The sequence below is a fragment of the Tamandua tetradactyla genome, chromosome 15, assembly GCF_023851605.1.
Source record: "Tamandua tetradactyla isolate mTamTet1 chromosome 15, mTamTet1.pri, whole genome shotgun sequence".
Lineage (NCBI taxonomy): Eukaryota > Metazoa > Chordata > Mammalia > Pilosa > Myrmecophagidae > Tamandua > Tamandua tetradactyla.
Genome location: NC_135341.1, coordinates 49,054,233 through 49,073,750, shown reverse-complemented (window position 1 = coordinate 49,073,750; position 19,518 = coordinate 49,054,233).

Genomic DNA, 19,518 nt, shown 5'->3' with positions numbered 1-19,518 from the left:
GCCAGCCCAACAAACAGATTTACCCATGGCACCTGTTAAAAAATACAGATTCCTGGACCTAAGGTCAACATCAAGCTAAGGATGCAACCAGCTATGACTCCTTATAAAAACCTCAGATTTAAGGCCATACCTCCTTTCAGTTAGACCAACTGAAGTGCTGTGATGATGGAAATGTTTGGTCTGTGCTCATATAATAGCCACTAGTGACTCATATAATAGCCACTATTGAGCCACTATGGCTCAATAGCCATAGCTATGGCTATTGAGCACTTGAAATATGGATAAATGATTAAGAAACTCAAATTCTAACTTTTTTTTAAATTAAATTGAATGTCAGTGGTCACGTGTGGCCAGTGACTACTGGACAGTGCAGAGCCAGACAAAAAGGCTTCAAAGCATCTGAAAGGTGTAGTCCCTTGGCAACCTGACCCAGAGTCCAAAGTAGAGAGGCCTGTCTTGAAGATATTTGTTTGGAGCAGGTTGATAATTTAATATATAGGAAGGCCACAAAGTTTTTTTTTTTTTAAATGCAATTGTATTGAGATATATCCAAAGTATATAATGAACGGTTCACAGTACCATTATATAGTTGTGCATTCATCATCACCGTTAATTTTAAACATTATTACCCCAAAAACAATAAAAATAAGAATAAACATAAAAATAAAAGTAAAAAAGAACACCCTAAACATCCCATATCCCCCACCCCCTAATATTAATTTTTTGTCCTTATTTTCTTATTCATCTGTCCATACACTCGATAAAGGGAATGTCAGTCACAGGTTTTCACAATCACACAGCCACACTGTAAAAGCTATATAGTTATGCGATCATCCTCAAGCATTAAGGCTACTGGATTACAGTTTGTGCTGGTTTGAAAGGATGTATGGACCCTAGAAAAGCCACGCTTTAATCCTAATCCCATTTTGTAAAAGCAGTCGTTTCTTCTAATCCCTATTCAGTATTGTATATTTGAAACTGCAATTAGGTCATCTCCTTGGAGATGTGATTTAATCAAGAGTGGTTGTTAAACTGGATTAGCTGGAGGCGTGTCTCCACCCATTAGGGTGGGTCTTGATTAGTTTCTGGAGTCCTATAAAAAAGGAAACATTTTGGAGAATGAGAGATTCAGAGAGAGCAGAATGACATAGCCACGAGAAGCAGAGTCTGCCAGCCAGCGACCTTTGGAGATGAAGAAGGAAAACGCCTCCCAGGGAGCTTCATGAAACCGGAAGCCAGGAGAGGAAGCTAGCAGATGACGCCATGTTCGCCACATGCCTTTCCAGATGAGAGAGAAGCCCTGACTGTGTTCACCACATGCCTTCTCACTTGAGAGAGAAACCCTGAACTTCAGTGGCCTTCTTGAACCAAGGTATCTTTCTCTGGACGCCTTTGATTGAACATTTCTATAGACCTGTTTTAATTGGAACATTTTCTCAGCCTTAGAACTATAAACTAGCAACTTATTAAATTCCCCTTTTAAAAAGCCATTCCGTTTCTGGTATATTGCATTCCGTTAGCACAGTTTCAGGTGTTTCCCTGTAGTTACTCCAGTACAGCAAAAAGTGAAAAGGGATGTGTTAGTTTGCAAGCTGCTGGAATGCAATATACCAGAACTGGAACGACTTTTAAAAAGGGAATTTAATAAGTTACAAGTTTACAGTTCTATGCCCGTGGAAATGTCCAAACTAAGGCATCCAGAGAAAGATAGCTTAATTCAAGGAAGGCCAATGCATCTGCAGCACCTCTGTCGACTGGGAAGGCACGCTGGTCCTCTGGTCCTGTAGAGGGTCCTCATTTTACTTCCCCAGGGTTGGCTTTCATCTCTTGGCTTCCCTCGGCTCTCTCTGGGTTCTGGCTTGCTTAACATCTCATATGACATCTGCTGGGCTCCAAGCATCTCCAAATATCCATATCTCTATTCTCTGAAGCAACTGTTCTACAAGCGTCTACAATCTGCTCTCTGTCAGCTCTACTGTGAAGTTTCTGTCAGTTCTGAGGCTTCTGTTATTTCTCTAGGCTCTGTCCTTTCTGTCCTTTCTGTCAGCTGTGTCTGTTCCGAGGGCTCTCCAAAATGTTTTCCTCTTGTAAAGCATTCCAGTATGCTAATTAAGACCCACCTGGAATGGGTAGAGTCCCATCTCCAGCTCATCAAAGTTAATACCCACAATTGGGTGTGTCACATCTCCCTGGAGACAATCCAATCAAATCTAATCAAGTTTCCAACCTATTCTGTAGGTTGAATAGTTCAAAATTGGACCAGGATTAAAATATGGCTTTTCAGGGGTACATAATAGATGCAAACCAGCACAAGGGATATCTATATAATGCATAAGAATAACCTCCAGAATGACCTCTTGACTCTATTTGAAATCTCTCAGCCACTGAAACTATTTTGTTTCATTTCTCTTCCAACCTTTTGGTGAAGAAGTCCTCAATTCCATGATGCCAGGGCCAGATTTATCCCTGGGAGTCACGTCCCACATAGTGAGGAGGGCAGTGAGTTCACCTGCAGAGTTGGCTTAGAGAGAGAGAGAGAAAGTGGTCACATCTGAGCAGCAAAAGAGGTTCTCAGAGGGTGACTTTTAGGCATAATTATAAATAGGCTTAGCTTCTCCTTTGCAGGAATAAGTTTCATAATGGCAAGCCCCAAGATCAAGGGCTTGGTCTATTAAATTGCTAGTCCCCAATGCTTGTGAGAATATCAGGTCTTCCCCAGGTAGGGAAGCTTAATATTTCCACTTTTTTTCCCAGTCCCTCAAGGGGACTTTGCAAATTTTATTATTTTTTTATTTTTTATTTTTAAAATACAGTCAATATCGTCCTTTATCCTATATTCTGATCTTAGTCCTACCTAGATCGGTTTCATTCGTATCTCTAATTGAAATCTCATCTGTTTTTCAGCTTTTTAAAAACAGTTGCTATATGGGGTGTGGTAGTTAGAGTCAGTTGTCAACTTGGCCAGGTGAAGGCACCTAGTTCTGTTGCTATGGACATGAGTCAATGGCGTGTGAACCTCATCTGTTGCTAATTGTCCGCGACTTCTCGCTCAGCGTCAAGCCCCCGGCCGGCGGGTGAGACAATGAGGAGAGACAGAGAGACGCAGACAAATCCGCGCTGGTGAGAAACACAGATCCAAGACACGTAGCAGTTGTAAGCACAGACCTTTACTGGAGTTAAGCTTGCATTCTCTGTTACAGGTTCCGCGCGGGACAAGATACCCCGCGGGGGAGCGACCTCTATGCGGCCGTCAGGCACGGCTCCCTGTGGGTCGTCTCCACCCACCCCGTCCGGGTAACCTCTTATATACTGTGCCCAAACCCAATAGGTTAGTGCCACGTATACAGAGGTGATTGGAAGATAGGGTTGGTGGGCGTGTGCGTCATTTGCGGAAGCAGGATGTGAGCGCCATCTTAGCTCACTCGATGGGCGGGGGGAACTCTAGAGCAGGCTGCAGCGTGTCCACTAGGCCAAACCCGGAAAGCGGCTCTCTACATCTCCCCCTTTTTGTTTTTATAAGAGGCATGGTCCGTAGACCGTATTCTTGTACCCAGTGTCTCTATTGATGATGGTGCTCCCGTGGGCCTGAGTGGCTCACAACATAGTTTGGTGCTTTGGGGAGTCTGGACTAGGCTCGCGTCATCACACGACGGAGCCTCTGGCACCGACCAGAATGCTCACCTCATATAGAGACCGGAGAGCCCGTGAGCTGGAAACAACGTGACTCTCCCTGCAGTGCTTCGCCTCGCAACTGGGTCAAGCGGGGATTATGAGAGCGACAGCCAGGGCATAGGAAACGCTGCGGAGGCCTCGGTGCAATGGCTAGAGCCAAGCCCAGTCTGGCCAGGACTGCGGCCGCAGCTCCACCGTCGAGGCGGCTAGGCGCGCAAAATTAACAGCCTCTGGTGCCTAGCTAAACACGGGTAGTGGCCAGGGAGCCTGCAACAAACCTTGCTGACAAGAGCTTTGCCCCAGGTGATTCAGACGGGCTATCTATCGAGGAGGGACGCACACCCACATTTGACTGGGAAGACATAGCTAACATGGTAGAAACACGTAGTTGCTGCTGTGTCTGGAACAAGCGTTCTAACAAACATTTAACAGTGACTAAGCCCACTAATAGTCCCACTGCCACAAGAATCCAAGTAGTCAAATTGGGCCAAGAGAACCATGAGGTGACTCGGTTCCACAGACTTTGTACAGTCTCGCCCAGTTTGGAAAGGTCGAAGGCAACGGGGGTTATTAAAACTGGTCCCCCTTCTAAACAATCGAAGGGTGACCGGCGCTTTCGTTGCTATCTCGTCAGTTGCCGCCGTCATCAGCAGAGTTGGAGACCGGATCTGGTGGCTCAGGTTGAAGGCTTGTTGGTTTTTTGGGCAACAGCTCCGTGGCCTCCTCGGGCGATGTCACGGTTCTCACCAGTCTTTCCGGAACCCACACTGGTTGACGTCCTGGCTCCTGGGGAAAAACACAAACAGAGCCTCTGGCCCAGCTGAGCACTGGGTCAGGGCCTTGCCATTGTCCTGACAGGACATCCTTCCAACGGACTAGACCTCTATGTGGAGGACTCGGAGTGGTGTGCTGTAGGGCAGGTGTCATTCCTTGTGCATTTTCATTTAAAAAATTATATGTAAATAAGGCTACAGACAGTTGAGCCTTCGGGGACAGGCCGTGACCTATTCCCCCTTTCTGTTTCTTTAGTAAGTCTTTGATGTCTAAGATGAAAATAGGCCAATGCTCTGGCAGAGCTGAAAGAAGGGGCAACCCCATCTGAACAGGTCCTAAGGACTCCATGCAATTATTAATGGCTCTTAAATCATGTAACAATCTCCATCTGCCTGATTTTTTCTTTATGACAAAAATAGGGGTGTTCCAAGGTGATGTAGAGGGAATGATGTGGCCCTTTTTTAACTGATCTGACACTAGAGTGTGTAATGCTGAGAGTTTTTCCTGTGCTAATGGCCACTGAGGCACCCACACCGGGGTACTGGTCTTCCATTTTAGTTTTATAGGTGTGGGTGGGAATCTCCCCTCAGTGGCCCCTAGGAAAAACCCAGGCCTCGTCTGTCAGAATTGGAGACAGCTTGTATAGGCCTTGCGCGCCCGTGCAATGAGGCTCCTAAGCCTTTGCCGGGGACATATCCCATTCCTTTTAACAAGCGCTTAGAAGTTGGAGAGCAGCCACTGTAATTACCTGATTCGGCCACCAGAGGGAGCCCGTGGTGAGGGTTTTTGGCGAGATCACCAAAACCATTCACCGGAAGCCGCTGCGCCCCTGCAGCAGGCACTGGCGGAGCAGAAGGCTGCGTGGGTGAGACAGGGGGCCTCCCCCAATCGATCAGCGGAGGCGCGTCTGCACCCTCGGTCTCATCACCATCTGACTCTGAGTCAGAGGTGTCTGAACTAACGTCTGACTCTGGCGGCTTGCCTTTACGGGAGCCGTCCGCAGACGAAACTGACTGAGTTTCTTGGAGCGCGTGCCGTGCCTGCAGCAGGGCGGAAGACGGACTTAGGCCTGCAGCATTCTCCGCCTCAGGGCAAGCATGGACGGTTTCCCAGATAGGGACCAGGATCGGGTCCATACAAAGGCCCGTCCGGCGCGCCCGTTCTATGTCATTACCAAGTTTTAACCAAGAGGGCAGACTGAGGCTACCGGAATGGGCGAACCAAAGGGCAAAGGTAACAACATCGTCAAGGAACCGCAGGAGGGAACTCTTCTTAACTGAGATGCCCCGCTGCTTCAAAAGGGTCTTTAAAGGAGCTAACAAAGGTGAACTTCCTGACTGCCCCATGCTTGCAGTCGGCACTGTACTTTAATCAATCGGGGAGCTCTCCCGATTCACTGGGGCTACCTGAACGCCCACAGCCCTTAACTCTCACGTAATAAGAAGCACTCACCTTCCCACGGTGATCAGGCGTGGAAAGTCCGCCGCGAACTCAGGATGCGCGTCCTCACCAGCTCGGGGAAAGGCAGCAGAAGGGTTCCCCGTACGGGCCACCACTTGTCCGCGACTTCTCGCTCAGCGTCAAGCCCCCGGCCGGCGGGTGAGACAATGAGGAGAGACAGAGAGACGCAGACAAATCCGCGCTGGTGAGAAACACAGATCCAAGACACGTAGCAGTTGTAAGCACAGACCTTTACTGGAGTTAAGCTTGCATTCTCTGTTACAGGTTCCGCGCGGGACAAGATACCCCGCGGGGGAGCGACCTCTATGCGGCCGTCAGGCACGGCTCCCTGTGGGTCGTCTCCACCCACCCCGTCCGGGTAACCTCTTATATACTGTGCCCAAACCCAATAGGTTAGTGCCACGTATACAGAGGTGATTGGAAGATAGGGTTGGTGGGCGTGTGCGTCATTTGCGGAAGCAGGATGTGAGCGCCATCTTAGCTCACTCGATGGGCGGGGGGAACTCTAGAGCAGGCTGCAGCGTGTCCACTAGGCCAAACCCGGAAAGCGGCTCTCTACAGCTAATTACATCTGCAGCCGGCTAGGAGGCGTGCCTGCTGCAATGAATGACGTTTGACTTAATTGGCTGGTGCTTAAATGAGAGAGCACAACGTAGCACAGCCTAAGCAGTTCGGCATTCCTCATCTCAGCACTTGCAGCTCAGCCGAGGCCTTTGGAGATGCAGAAAGAAATCACCCCAGGGAAAGTTGCTGGAACCCAGGGGCCTGGAGAGAAGGCCAGCAGAGACCATCCTGTGCCTTCCCACTTAAGAAAGAACCTCAGTGAAAAGTTAGCTGCCTTTCCTCTGAAGAACTAAAAAAATAAATCCCCTTTTATTAAAAGCCTCTGGTGTGTTGCATTCCGGCAGCTAGCAAACTACAACATGGGGTAATGCTGACTTTCATAACTGCAGAACTCTAGCTCTGGGTCTCAGGTGTCACGCAGATACCCGAAGTTCCAGGGAATGACCAGGTTATACAGAAAGAGCTCCATACCTCAGAATTTAGTAATAACAGTTACAACTCAGGAATAGATGTGATTACTGTAAGAGCTTACAATCTAACTTTTACAATAAATTTTTCCCTGATAACCTATGTTTTCAAATTCAATTCTCAGAGTTTGCACATTATGGTTAGTCCATATTAGTGAGGCACTATAATATCTGCCCTTTAATTTCTGGTTTATTTCATTCAACATACTGTCCTCAGGTTTCATTCACAATTTCATGTTTCCTTCTTGCAGCCGCTCAATATTCCATTGTATGTATACACCACAGTTCACTTGTCTGTTCATCAGTCGATGTACCCTTAGGCCACCTCCATCCATTGCAAATTATGAACACTGCCACCATAAACACCAGTGTAAAAACGTTCATTCATGTCCCCACTCTGAGCTCCTCCAATAGTAACAGGGTTGCAGGATCATATGGCAACCCTACACTAAGCTCTTGTGGAGCCACCACACCACCCTTCAGATGACTGCATCGTTCATCCTACTTCCGTACCAACAGTGACGAGCTTCATGTCTCTCTTCACATTTTCTCCAGCACTTGTATCTTTCTGTTACTTTTGAAACAGTTTTATTCACATACCCTACAACCCATCATAAGTAAACAATCAATGGTTCCTATACAATCACATCATTATGCAGTCACTATCACAATCTATATGAAGATATTTCCATTTCTTCTGCAAAGAAAGAAGAGGAAAAGAAAATGAAGATTAAAAAATGAGATAAAAAGGAGAAACAATACCAAGAATCCCATATCCCTCTCTTATATCCCCTCTTATTGACATTTAGATTCGGTATATTGCCATGTTATGTTTAATGGAAGCCTGTTACAATGTTACTGTTAACTATAGACCCTAGTTTGCATTGATTGCATTTTTCCAGTATACCATTCCATTTTCAACACCTTGCAATGTTAATATTAATTTGTTCTCCATCATGTAAAAATGTTCTTATATTTGTACATTTAATCACCATCACTGTTCCTTCTATGCTTCACTAAGTTATACAGTCCCAATCTTTATCTTCTATCTTTCCTTCTGGTGTCATACATGCCCCCAGCCCGCCTCCTTCAATTATACTCACACTCAGCCTTGTTCAATGTATGTAAAACACTGTGCTACCATCAGATAGGATTATGCTATCCATTTCTGGATCTTTATAATCAATGTTGCTGAACATTCTGTACTCCTTCAGCATCATATGCCCAGTCTCTACCCTCTTTCTGTCTCCTGATAACCTGTATTCTCAACTTGAATTCTAAAAGTTCACTCATTAATGTTCGTTTGTATTAGTGAGACCATAAAGTTTTGTCCTCTTGTTTCTGGTTAATTTCACTCAACAAAATGTCCTCAAGATTCATGCATGTTGTTGCATGCATCATGACTTTATGCTCATTTATCACATCTTATTTTTTTCTCTGTTTTTACCATCATCTTTATGCTCATATATCACATCTTATTTTCATTTCTTCATTTCTACATTCTTCTCCAGACCTCTCTCTCCTGTCTTTTCATATCTCCCGTAGTGTTCCCTTTAGCATTTCTTGTAGAGCATATCTCTTTTTTTATTATAAAAATATTTTATTTTTATTTTGAAATAATTCTAAATTAACCGGAAGTTGTAAAGATAGGTCCTGTGTGCTCTTCACCCAGTTTCCCCCAATGGTTACGTTATCCATAACTATAGTATAATACAAAATCAAGAATTTTACTTTAGTACAATGTGTGTGTGTAGTGTTGTGCAATTTTATCACATGTATATATATTCACTTAGCCACCATTGCAATCAAGATACAGAACTATTTCATCATTACAAAGACATCCCTTGTGCTACCCCTTTATAGTCCCACCCATTCCCCTTACAGACACTATCCCTTACCGCTGGTAACTACCAATCTGTTTTCCATCTCTATAATTTTGTCATTGATGTGATCTTTGAGATGGATTTTTCATTCAATATGATGCCTTTAAGATCAGTCCAATTTGTTGTGGAATCAATAGTTTGTTCCTTTTTTTTTTTTTTTATCGAGTAGTGTTCCATTGAATAGATGTACCAAAGTTTGTTTGACCATTTACCTGTTGAGGGACATTTTGGTTGTTTCCAGTCTGGGGATATTATGAAAAAAACTGCCACAAACAACCACATACAGGTTTCTGTGGACCAAAGTTTTCGTTTCTCTTGAATAAATGTCTAGGAGTACAACTGCTGGGTCATATGCTAAGCATAGGTTTAGTTCTTTTAAGAAATTGTTAATTAATTCTCTGGACGGGCCATAACATTTTATATTCCCCCCAGCATGTATGAAAGATGCAGTCTCAGCATATCTTTGCAACAAATTGGTACTGTAACTTTTTAAATTTAGCTGTTCTAGTAGGCATGTATAGTAATGTTTCATTGGCTTTTCATGTCTTTGGCCCAATTTCTAGTCAGTTTGTTTTGTTACTGTTGAGGTTTTTTTTTTTTTAAGTTTTTTTTAATTGTATAGTATAACATATATACAAAGCAAAGAAATAAAAAATCAGTAGTTTTCAAAGCACTCTTCAACAGGTGGTTACAGAACATATCCCAGAGTTTGTTATGAGCTACGATATGATCCTCTCAGATTCTTCCTTCTAGCTGTTCCAGAATACAGGAGGCTGGAAGGCTTAAATATTTTTTTATCATCACAATCAATTTTTTTTCCTTCTTTTTTTTGTAAAAAATGACATATACATAAAAAGCTATAAATTTCAAAGCATAGCACCACAATTAGCTGTAGAACATATTTCAAAGTTTGACATGGGTTATGATTTCACAATTTTATGTTTTGACTTCTAGCTGCTCTAAAGTACTGGAGACTAAACGAGATATCCATTTAATGATTCAGCATTCATATTCATTTGTTAAATCCTATATTCTCTGTATAACTCCACCATCACCTTTGATCTTTCCATCCCTCTCTTTAGCGGTGTTTAGGCTATGATAATTCTAAATTTTTCATATTGGAAGGGTCTGTCACTAATATGGGGTAGGGAAATGGACTTATTTGATATTCTGGAGAGAATGGGCTAGGTTTTAGAACTTATCTGGACCAGGGGCCCACCTGGAGGTTGTAGGTTTCTGGAAAGTTACTTTAGTGCATGGAACCCTGGTGGAATCTTATATATTGCCCTAGGTGCTCTTTAGGATTCGCTAGAATGGTCCTGGCTGGGGGTTGGCAGATTATGATAGGTAGCAATGTCTAACTTAAGCTTGCATAAGAGCAACCTCCAGAGTAGCCTCTCGACTCTATTTGAACTCTCTCTGCCACTGATACTTTTTAAATTACGCTTCTTTCTCCCTTTTGGTCAGGATGGAATTGTTGATCCCACGGTGCCAGGTCTGGATTCATCCCTAGGAGTCATCTCCCATGTCACTAGGGAGACTTTCACCCCTGGATGTCATGTCCCAAGTAGGGGGGAGGGCAATGATTTCACTTGCAGAGTTGGGCTTAGAGAGAGTGAGGCCACATCTGAGCAACAAAAGAGGCTCTCCAGCAGTAACTCTTGGGCATGCCTATAGGTAGTCTAAGCTTCTGTGGTACCTACATAAGCTTCACAAGAGTAAGCCTCATGATCAAAGGCATGGCCTATTGATTTGGGTAACCTTAAAGCTTGACACAGTATCAAGGGATTCCCTGATGGTAAGGTTTAACGCTTCCATATTCTTTCTCCCATCCCTCAGGGGACTTTGCCAAAACTTTTTTATTATCTGTTTAGCATACTCTAGGATGTATCCAGGTATTACGATAATCTATACAGGATTAAAGGACCTCTTTCTTATGCTGGGCTCCCTGTGTTTCAATTTTTCAAATGAGCTATACCTCTCTAGGTTGAATTAGATTATGTACTACAGAAGATTTCAGTTCCTGACCAAATACAACTTTCTTCCATTAGTCTCAAAGAGTATGTAGACACTAAATGTAGACACTGTCTTCCTTACCCCTGTGTTCTCAATAACTCTAACCCCAATGTGTTTGGCTTTGTTTTTATCTCTAAATATCAGGTTAAATATATAAAACAGCCTCTCAAAATCCAGAAATAACAATCACCACTCCAGACTTAATGTGTCTGCTCTAAAAATTACAATATAGGCCCCTGTTTTCTTATAAGCATTTTCTAAAGGTGACCATGCCATTGTTTTCTTTTGTTTCTGGTTTATTTTGTCTCACCAAATGTCCCACATGTTCATTCACATCATTGCATGCTTCATGACTTTGTTCCTTTTTGTAGCACCACAACCTTCGTTCATAAGTATACACCATCTTTTGCCAATCTACTTCTCTGTCAGTGCATCCTTCAGCCACCTGCATTCATCGGGCATCATGTAAAAGGCCCAAAGTCCACAGTCCATCAACATTTTCAATTTTAGATAATTTCATTGTTCCTAAGAGAAAGAAAACCAATACACATAGCCTCGCCAAATAGAAAATCTATACCTCATCTTAATCCTTATCCCTCTTCCCATTATTTACCTCTGCTATTGCTGTGGTAATGCTGATGGTTTCCTTTTGAACATAGCTCATAGCATGCAATAGCAGTGTTCACCCTGTACCCTGGACTGAAACACTCTTTGTACAAGAATCATATCTTTGAAATAATTCTTGTGAGAACTAATTCATATTTCTAGCGTTAATTGGTGGAACACATAGGTCTCTACAACCCGTTTCAACTTTGTTCATCTTCAATATAGACCCTCTAGAGAACCACCTTCACTCCTATCTATTCCCTTACACTGGAGTTACTTATAAACTTATAGACCCTCTAGAGAACTACCTTCATTCCTATCTATTCCCTTGCAATGGAGTTCAACCTCATGAGCTAATAGTTCACCCATCTCTAGCTTCCATGTATTTCTAAGTCCCCTTTAGTCTGTACTATAAGCCTCTGATTATACCTTTATGCTAGTCATAAAAGTAGAATCATACAGTATCTATCCTTTTGTGTCTGGCTAATTCACTCAGCATTAAGTCAAAGCTCATCCATCTTGTCATGTGCTTCAGGATGTCATTTTATCTTACTGCTGCATAATATTCCATCATATGTATATGCTACATTTTGTTGATCCACTCATCTGTTGATGGGCTTTCAATTTGTTTCCATCTTTTGGCAATTGTGAATAATGTTGTTAAGAACATTGGTGTGCAAATGTCTGTTTGTGTAGAGCAATCTTTTGTTCACAAACTCTCTTAGTGTCTGTTTGTCTGAAAACATTTTAAACTCTACCTTATTTTTGAAGGACAGTTTTACCAGATATAGAATTATATGTTGGAAGTTTTCCTCTTTCAGTATCCTAAATATATCATACTACCGCCTTCTCACCTCCATGGTTTCTGCTGAGAAACCCGCGTATAGTCTTATTGAGCTTCCCTTGTATGTGATGGATCACTTTCCTCTTGCTTTTAGAATTCTGTCTCTGTCTTTGACATTTGACAATCTGATTAGTTAGTGTCTATTTGTATCTATTCATTGGGGGCACGCTGCACTTCTTGAACCTGTAATTTTATGTCTTTCATAAGAGTTGGGAAATATTCAATAATTATTTCCTTCATTATTCTTCCTGCCATTTCCCCACTCTCTTCTCCTTCTGGGTTACGCATAACATGCATATTTGTGCATTTCATGTTGTCATCCAATTTCCTGAGACCCTGCTCATATTTTTCCATTCCTTTCCCTATCTGTTCTTTTGTGTGTAGGATTTCAGATGTCCTGTCTTCTAGTTAATTAATCCTTTCTTCTGCCTCTCCAAATCTGCTATTGTAATTCTCCATTGTCTTTCATCTCTTCTATTGTGCCTGTCATTCCCATACATTCTGCCATTTGTTTTTTCAAGCTTTTGAGTTCTCTGTATTGTTGCCCAGCGTCTTCTTTTTTTTTTTAAGGAAAGACAGAGAGAAGGAAGGAAGGATAGAAGGAAGGAAGGAAGGAAGAAAGGGAAACATCTTTTAAACATTTTCTTGTTTTATTGTATTCTGTTTCTCCGTTTTTGTTACATGGGCTGGGGCCGGGAATCGAACCGAGGTCCTCCGGCATAGCAGGCAAGCACTTTGCCCGCTGAGCCACCGCGGCCCGCCCCCAGCGTCTTCTTTATGTCCTCCTCTCTTTTGCCATATCTTCCCTGAATTCATTGATTTGCTTGTTTGAATATCTTTAATTAGTTGTTTCAACACCTCTATTTTGTATGAAATTTTAGCTTATTCCCATGACTGGGCCATGTCTTTGTTTTTCCTAGTATGACTTATTACTTTTTGCTGGTGTCTAGGCATCTGATTTCCTTTAGTAGGTTATTCTGGAGGTCACTTTCTCTCTTTTACCTAGGCCACTTTCTTCTCCTCTTTCCTTGTGGGTTGGCTTTGTTTCTATCCATTCTTTGACATTCCATTCAACTTATTCTAGGCCTCTAAATAGCTTCTGTTTAACTAATCAGAATTTTTCATCTCTTGTTTTTCTAGTTGTTTCATGTGGAGGCTCTAGACTATGTGCTTCTCCTATCTTGCCAAGCATGTGGTGTTTGTCAGCCCTGAGCTTCCCACTGGCATAAAGTGGTGTGGAGTCTTTAGTTCTTAGCTGCAGGGTGTGGTTGAGACAGAAGCTGAGGTGGAAGGCAAGCTTAAGCTATTTCTGATTCCCAGCTTCTGGGGTCTGAATTCTTTGAAGGATGGCCACCACTTGAACTGGGCACTGTTCCCCTTTTACTTAGGGGGAGATAGGCCCTTTAGGGAATTACCTCCTTCACTTGACTTACTACTTTGTCTCTCAGACATTGTGTTAGTCAGGGTTACCTAGAGAAACAGAACCAACAGGAGAGATCTGTAAATATGAGATTTATAAAGGTGTCTCATACAACCATGGGAATGGAAGAGTCCAAAATCTGTAGGGCAGGTTGTGAGGTGGTCAGCTCTGATGAAATATATGGATGAACTCCACAGGAGAGGCTTGCTGGCTGAAGAAGTAGTAAAAGAGTCTCTCGTCTTCCTTAAAAGCCTTAGGATGGGTTCCGGAGAAGATGGCGGCTTAGTAAGACGTGCGGATCTTAGTTTCTCCTCCAGGACAGCTACTAGGGTAGTAGAAACGATACAGAATGGCGAGAGTTTTCCAAAGTTAAAGGACCCACAGCACCTTTTACTGGTGGGACCTGCAGACAAACGTGTGCCACGAGCGCCACCTACTGGGCAGGATAAGAAAAACAGAACCCAGAGATTTCACAGAAAAATCTTTCAACCTGTTGGGTCCAACACCCAGGGAAATCTGACTAAATGCCCAGACGCCAGCAGAAGACAACGGATCACGCTCAGAAAATTGAAAATATGGCCCAGTCAAAAGAACAAACCAATAGTCCAAATTAGATACAGGAGCTGAGAAAACCAATGCTGAATATATGAACAGAAATGGAAAACCTCTTCAAAAACGAAATCGATAAACTGAGGGAGGACATGAAGAAGACATGGGCTGAACAAAAAGAAGAAATAGAAAAACTGAAAAAACAAATCACAGAACTTATGGAAGTGAAGGATAAAGTAGAAAAGATGGAAAAACAATGGACACATACAATGATAGATTTAAAGAGGCAGAAGATAGAATTAGTGATTTGGAGGATGGAACATCTGAATTCCAAAAAGAAACAGAAACTATAGGGAAAAGAATGGAAAAATTTGAACAGGGTATCAGGGAACTCAAGGACAATATGAACCACACAAATATACGTGTTGTGGGTGTCCCAGAAGGAGAAGAGAAGGGAAAAGGAGGAGAAAAATTAATGGAAGAAATTATCACTGAAAATTTCCCAACCCTTATGAAAGACCTAAAATTACAGATCCAAGAAGTGCAGCGCACCCCAAAGAGATTAGACCCAAATAGGCATTCTCCAAGACACTTACTAGTTAGAATGTCAGAGGTCAAAGAGAAAGAGAGGATCTTGGAAGCAGCAAGAGAAAAACAATCCATCACATACAAGGGAAACCCAATAAGACTATGTGTAGATTTCTCAGCAGAAACCATGGAAGCTAGAAGACAGTGGGATGATATATTTAAATTACTAAAAGAGAAAAACTGCCAACCAAGACTCCTACATCCAGCAAAATTGTCCTTCAAAAATGAGGGAGAAATTAAAACATTCTCAGACAAAAAGTCACTGAGAGAATTTGTGACCAAGAGACCAGCTCTGCAAGAAATACTAAAGGGAGCACTAGAGTCAGATATGAAAAGACAGAAGAGAGAGGTATGGAGAAGAGTGTAGAAAGAAGGAAAGTCAGATATGATATATATAATACAAAAGGCAAAATGGTAGAGGAAAATATTATCCAAACAGCAATAACACTTAATGTTAATGGACTGAATTCCCCAATCAAAAGACATAGATTGGCAGAATGGATTAAAAAACAGAATCCTTCTATATGCTGTCTACAGGAAACACATCTTAGACCCAAAGATAAACATAGGTTGAAAACGAAAGGTTGGGAAAAGATATTTCATGCAAATAACAACCAGAAAAGAGCAGGAGTGGCTATACTAATATCCAACAAGTTAGACTTCAAATGTAAAACAGTTAAAAGAGACAAAGAAGGACACTATCTACTAATAAAAGGAACATTTAAACAAGAAGACATAACAATCATAAATATTTACGCACCGAACCAGAATGCCCCAAAATATGTGAGGAATACACTGCAAACACTGTAAAGGGAAATAGACACATGTACCATAATAGTTGGAGACTTCAATTCACCACTCTCATCAATGGACAGAACATCTAGACAAAGGATCAATAAAGAAATAGAGAATCTGAATATTACTATAAATGAGCTAGACTTAACAGACATTTATAGGACATTACATCCCACAACAGCAGGGTACACCTTTTTCTCAAGTGCTCATGGATCATTCTCAAAGATAGACCATATGCTGAGTCACAAAGCAAGTCTTAAAAAATTTAAAAAGATTGAAATCATACACAACACTTTCTCGGATCATAAAGGAATGAAGTTGGAAATCAATAACAGGCGGAGTGCCAGAAAATTCACAAATACGTGGAGGCTCAACAACACACTCTTAAACAACGAGTGGGTCAAAGAAGAAATTGCAAGAGAAATTAGTAAATACCTCGAGGCGAATGAAAATGAAAACACAACATATCAAAACTTATGGGACGCAGCAAAGGCAGTGCTAAGAGGGAAATTTATTGCCCTAAATGCCTATATCAGAAAAGAAGAAAAGGCAAAAATGCAGGAATTAACTGTTCACTTGGAAGAACTGGAGAAAGAATGGCAAACTAATCCCAAAGCAAGCAAAAGGAAAGAAATAACAAAGATTAGAGCAGAAATAAATGAAATTGAAAACATGAAAACAATAGAGAAAATCAATAAGACCAGAAGTTGGTTCTATGAGAAAATCAATAAGATTGATGGGCCCTTATCAAGATTGACAAAAAGAAGAAGAGAGAGGATGCAAATAAATAAGATCAGAAATGGAAGAGGAGACATAAATACTGACCTCACAGAAATAAAGGAGGTAATAACAGGATACTATGAACAACTTTACACTAATAAATACAACAATTTAGATGAAATGGACGGGTTCCTGGAAAGACATGAACAACCAACTTTGACTCAAGAAAAAATAGATGACCTCAACAAACCAATCACAAGTAAAGAAATTGAATTAATCATTCAAAAGCTTCCTAAAAAGAAAAGTCCAGGACCAGATGGCTTCACATGTGAATTCTATCAAAAATTCCAGAAAGAATTAGTACCAATTCTCCTCAAACTCTTCAAAAAAATCGAAGTGGAGGGAAAACACCCTAATTCATTCTATGAAGCCAACATAACCCTCATACCAAAACCAGGCAAAGATATTACAAAGAAAGAAAACTACAGACCAATCTCTCTAATGAATATAGATGCAAAAATCCTCAATAAAATTCTAGCAAATCATATCCAACAACACATTAAAAGAATTATACATCACGACCAAGTAGGATTCATCCCAGGTATGCAAGGATGGTTCAACATAAGAAAATCAATTAATGTAATACACCATATCAACAAATTAAAGCCGAAAAATCACATGATCATCTCAATTGATGCAGAGAAGGCATTTGACAAGATTCAACATCCTTTCCTGTTGAAAACACTTCAAAGGATAGGAATACAAGGGAACTTCCTTAAAATGATAGAGGGAATATATGAAAAACCCACAGCTAATATCATCCTCAATGGGGAAAAATTGAAATCTTTCCCCCTAAGATCAGGAACAAGACAAGGATGTCCACTATCACCACTATTATTCAACATCGTGTTGGAGGTTCTAGCCAGAGCAATTAGACAAGAAAAAGAAATACAAGGCATCAAAATTGGAAAGGAAGAAGTAAAACTATCACTGTTTGCAGACGATATGATACTATACATTGAAAACCCAGAAAAATCCACAACAAAACTACTAGAGCTAATAAATGAGTACAGCAAAGTAGCAGGTTACAAGATCAACATTCAAAAATCTGTAGCATTTCTATACACTAGTAATGAACAAGCTGAGGGGGAAATCAAGAAACGAATCCCATTTACAATTGCAACTAAAAGAATAAAATACCTAGGAATAAATTTAACTAAAGAGACAAAAAACCTATATAAAGAAAACTACAAAAAACTGCTAAAAGAAATCACAGAAGACCTAAATAGATGGAAGGGCATACCGTGTTCATGGATTGGAAGACTAAATGTAGTTAATATGTCAATCCTACCTAAATTGATTTACAGATTCAATGCAATATCAATCAAAATCCCAACAACTTATTTTTCAGAAATAGAAAAACCAATAAGCAAATTTATCTGGAAGGGCAGGGTGCCCCGAATTGCTAAAAACATCTTGAGGAAAAAAAACGAAGCTGGAGGTCTCACAATGCTGGACTTTAAGGCATATTATGAAGCCACAGTGGTCAAAACAGCATGGTATTGGCATAAAGATAGATATATCGACCAATGGAATCGAATAGAGTGCTCAGATATAGACCCTCTCATCTACGGACATTTGATCTTTGATAAGGCAGTCAAGCCAACTCACCTGGGACAGAACAGTCTCTTCAATAAATGGTGCCTAGAGAACTGGATATCCATATGCAAAAGAATGAAAGAAGACCCGTATCTCACACCCTATACAAAAGTTAACTCAAAATGGGTCAAAGATCTAAACATTAGGTCTAAGACCATAAAACAGTTAGAGGAAAATGTTGGGAGATATCTTATGAATCTTACAACTGGAGGCGGTTTTATGGACCTTAAACCTAAAGCAAGAGCACTGAAGAAAGAAATAAATAAATGGGAGCTCCTCAAAATTAAACACTTTTGTGCATCAAAGAACTTCATCAAGAAAGTAGAAAGACAGCCTACACAATGGGAGACAATATTTGGAAATGACATATCAGATAAAGGTCTAGTATCCAGAATTTATTGTGGACAGCACAATAATACCTAATTGTAAAGTAATCATGTTAAAACACTGAATGAAGCTGCATCTGAGCTATAGGTTTTTGTTTTGTTTTGTTTTTACTATTATTACTTTTATTTTTTTATCTATATTAACATTCTATATCTTTTTCGGTTGTGTTGCTAGTTCTTCTAAACCGATGCAAATGTACTAAGAAACGATGATCATGCATCTATATGATGATGTTAAGAATTACTGATTGCATATGTAGAATGGTATGATTTCTAAATGTTGGGTTAATTTCTTTTTTTCCCGTTAATTAAAAAAAAAAAGAGAGAAGGGGTAATTGGAGCTGAAGGGATACAAACTGTGCAACAGGACTGGATATAAAAACTCAGAAATGGACAGCACAATACTACCTAATTGTAATGCAATTATGTTAAAACATTGAATGAAGCTGCATGTGAGGTATAGGTTTTTTTCTTCTCTCTATTATCGCTTTAATTCTTATTCTGTTGTCTTTTTATTTCTTTTTCTAAATCGATGCAAATGTACTAAGAAATGATGAATATGCAACTATGTGATGATATTAAGAATTACTGATTGTACATGTAGAATGGAATGATTTCTAAATGTTTTGTTAATTTTTTTTAATTAATAAAAAAAAGGAAAAAAAAAAACAAAAGCCTTAGGGTGATTGGATTATCTCATTATGGGAGTCATGCCTAGTTGACCTCAGATGTCAACAGCCACAGATGCAATCAACTACCTTATGATTTAATCAACCAGCTCTGAAATATCCTTGCAGCAATGGTCAGGCCAGCGCTTGCCTGACCAGACAACTGGGCATAATCATTCGGCAAAGTTATCACCAGAACCTAACCATCACAGTCCACCCCTTGTCAACTTAGCAGCTATTCGCATCACCTTAAAACACACTTAATTTCCAAATAGAACACAATAACAGACATGTGTTTCACCTAACAATACTCAACTGTCCTGCATATGACTGGAAACGCACTAGATCTCTCCAGAATAGGTGCAAGTCCTTATGTAAAATTCACTCTTAAACTTCGTATCTATGACTATAACATGAACAATACAACTTATGTCATATGATAAGAG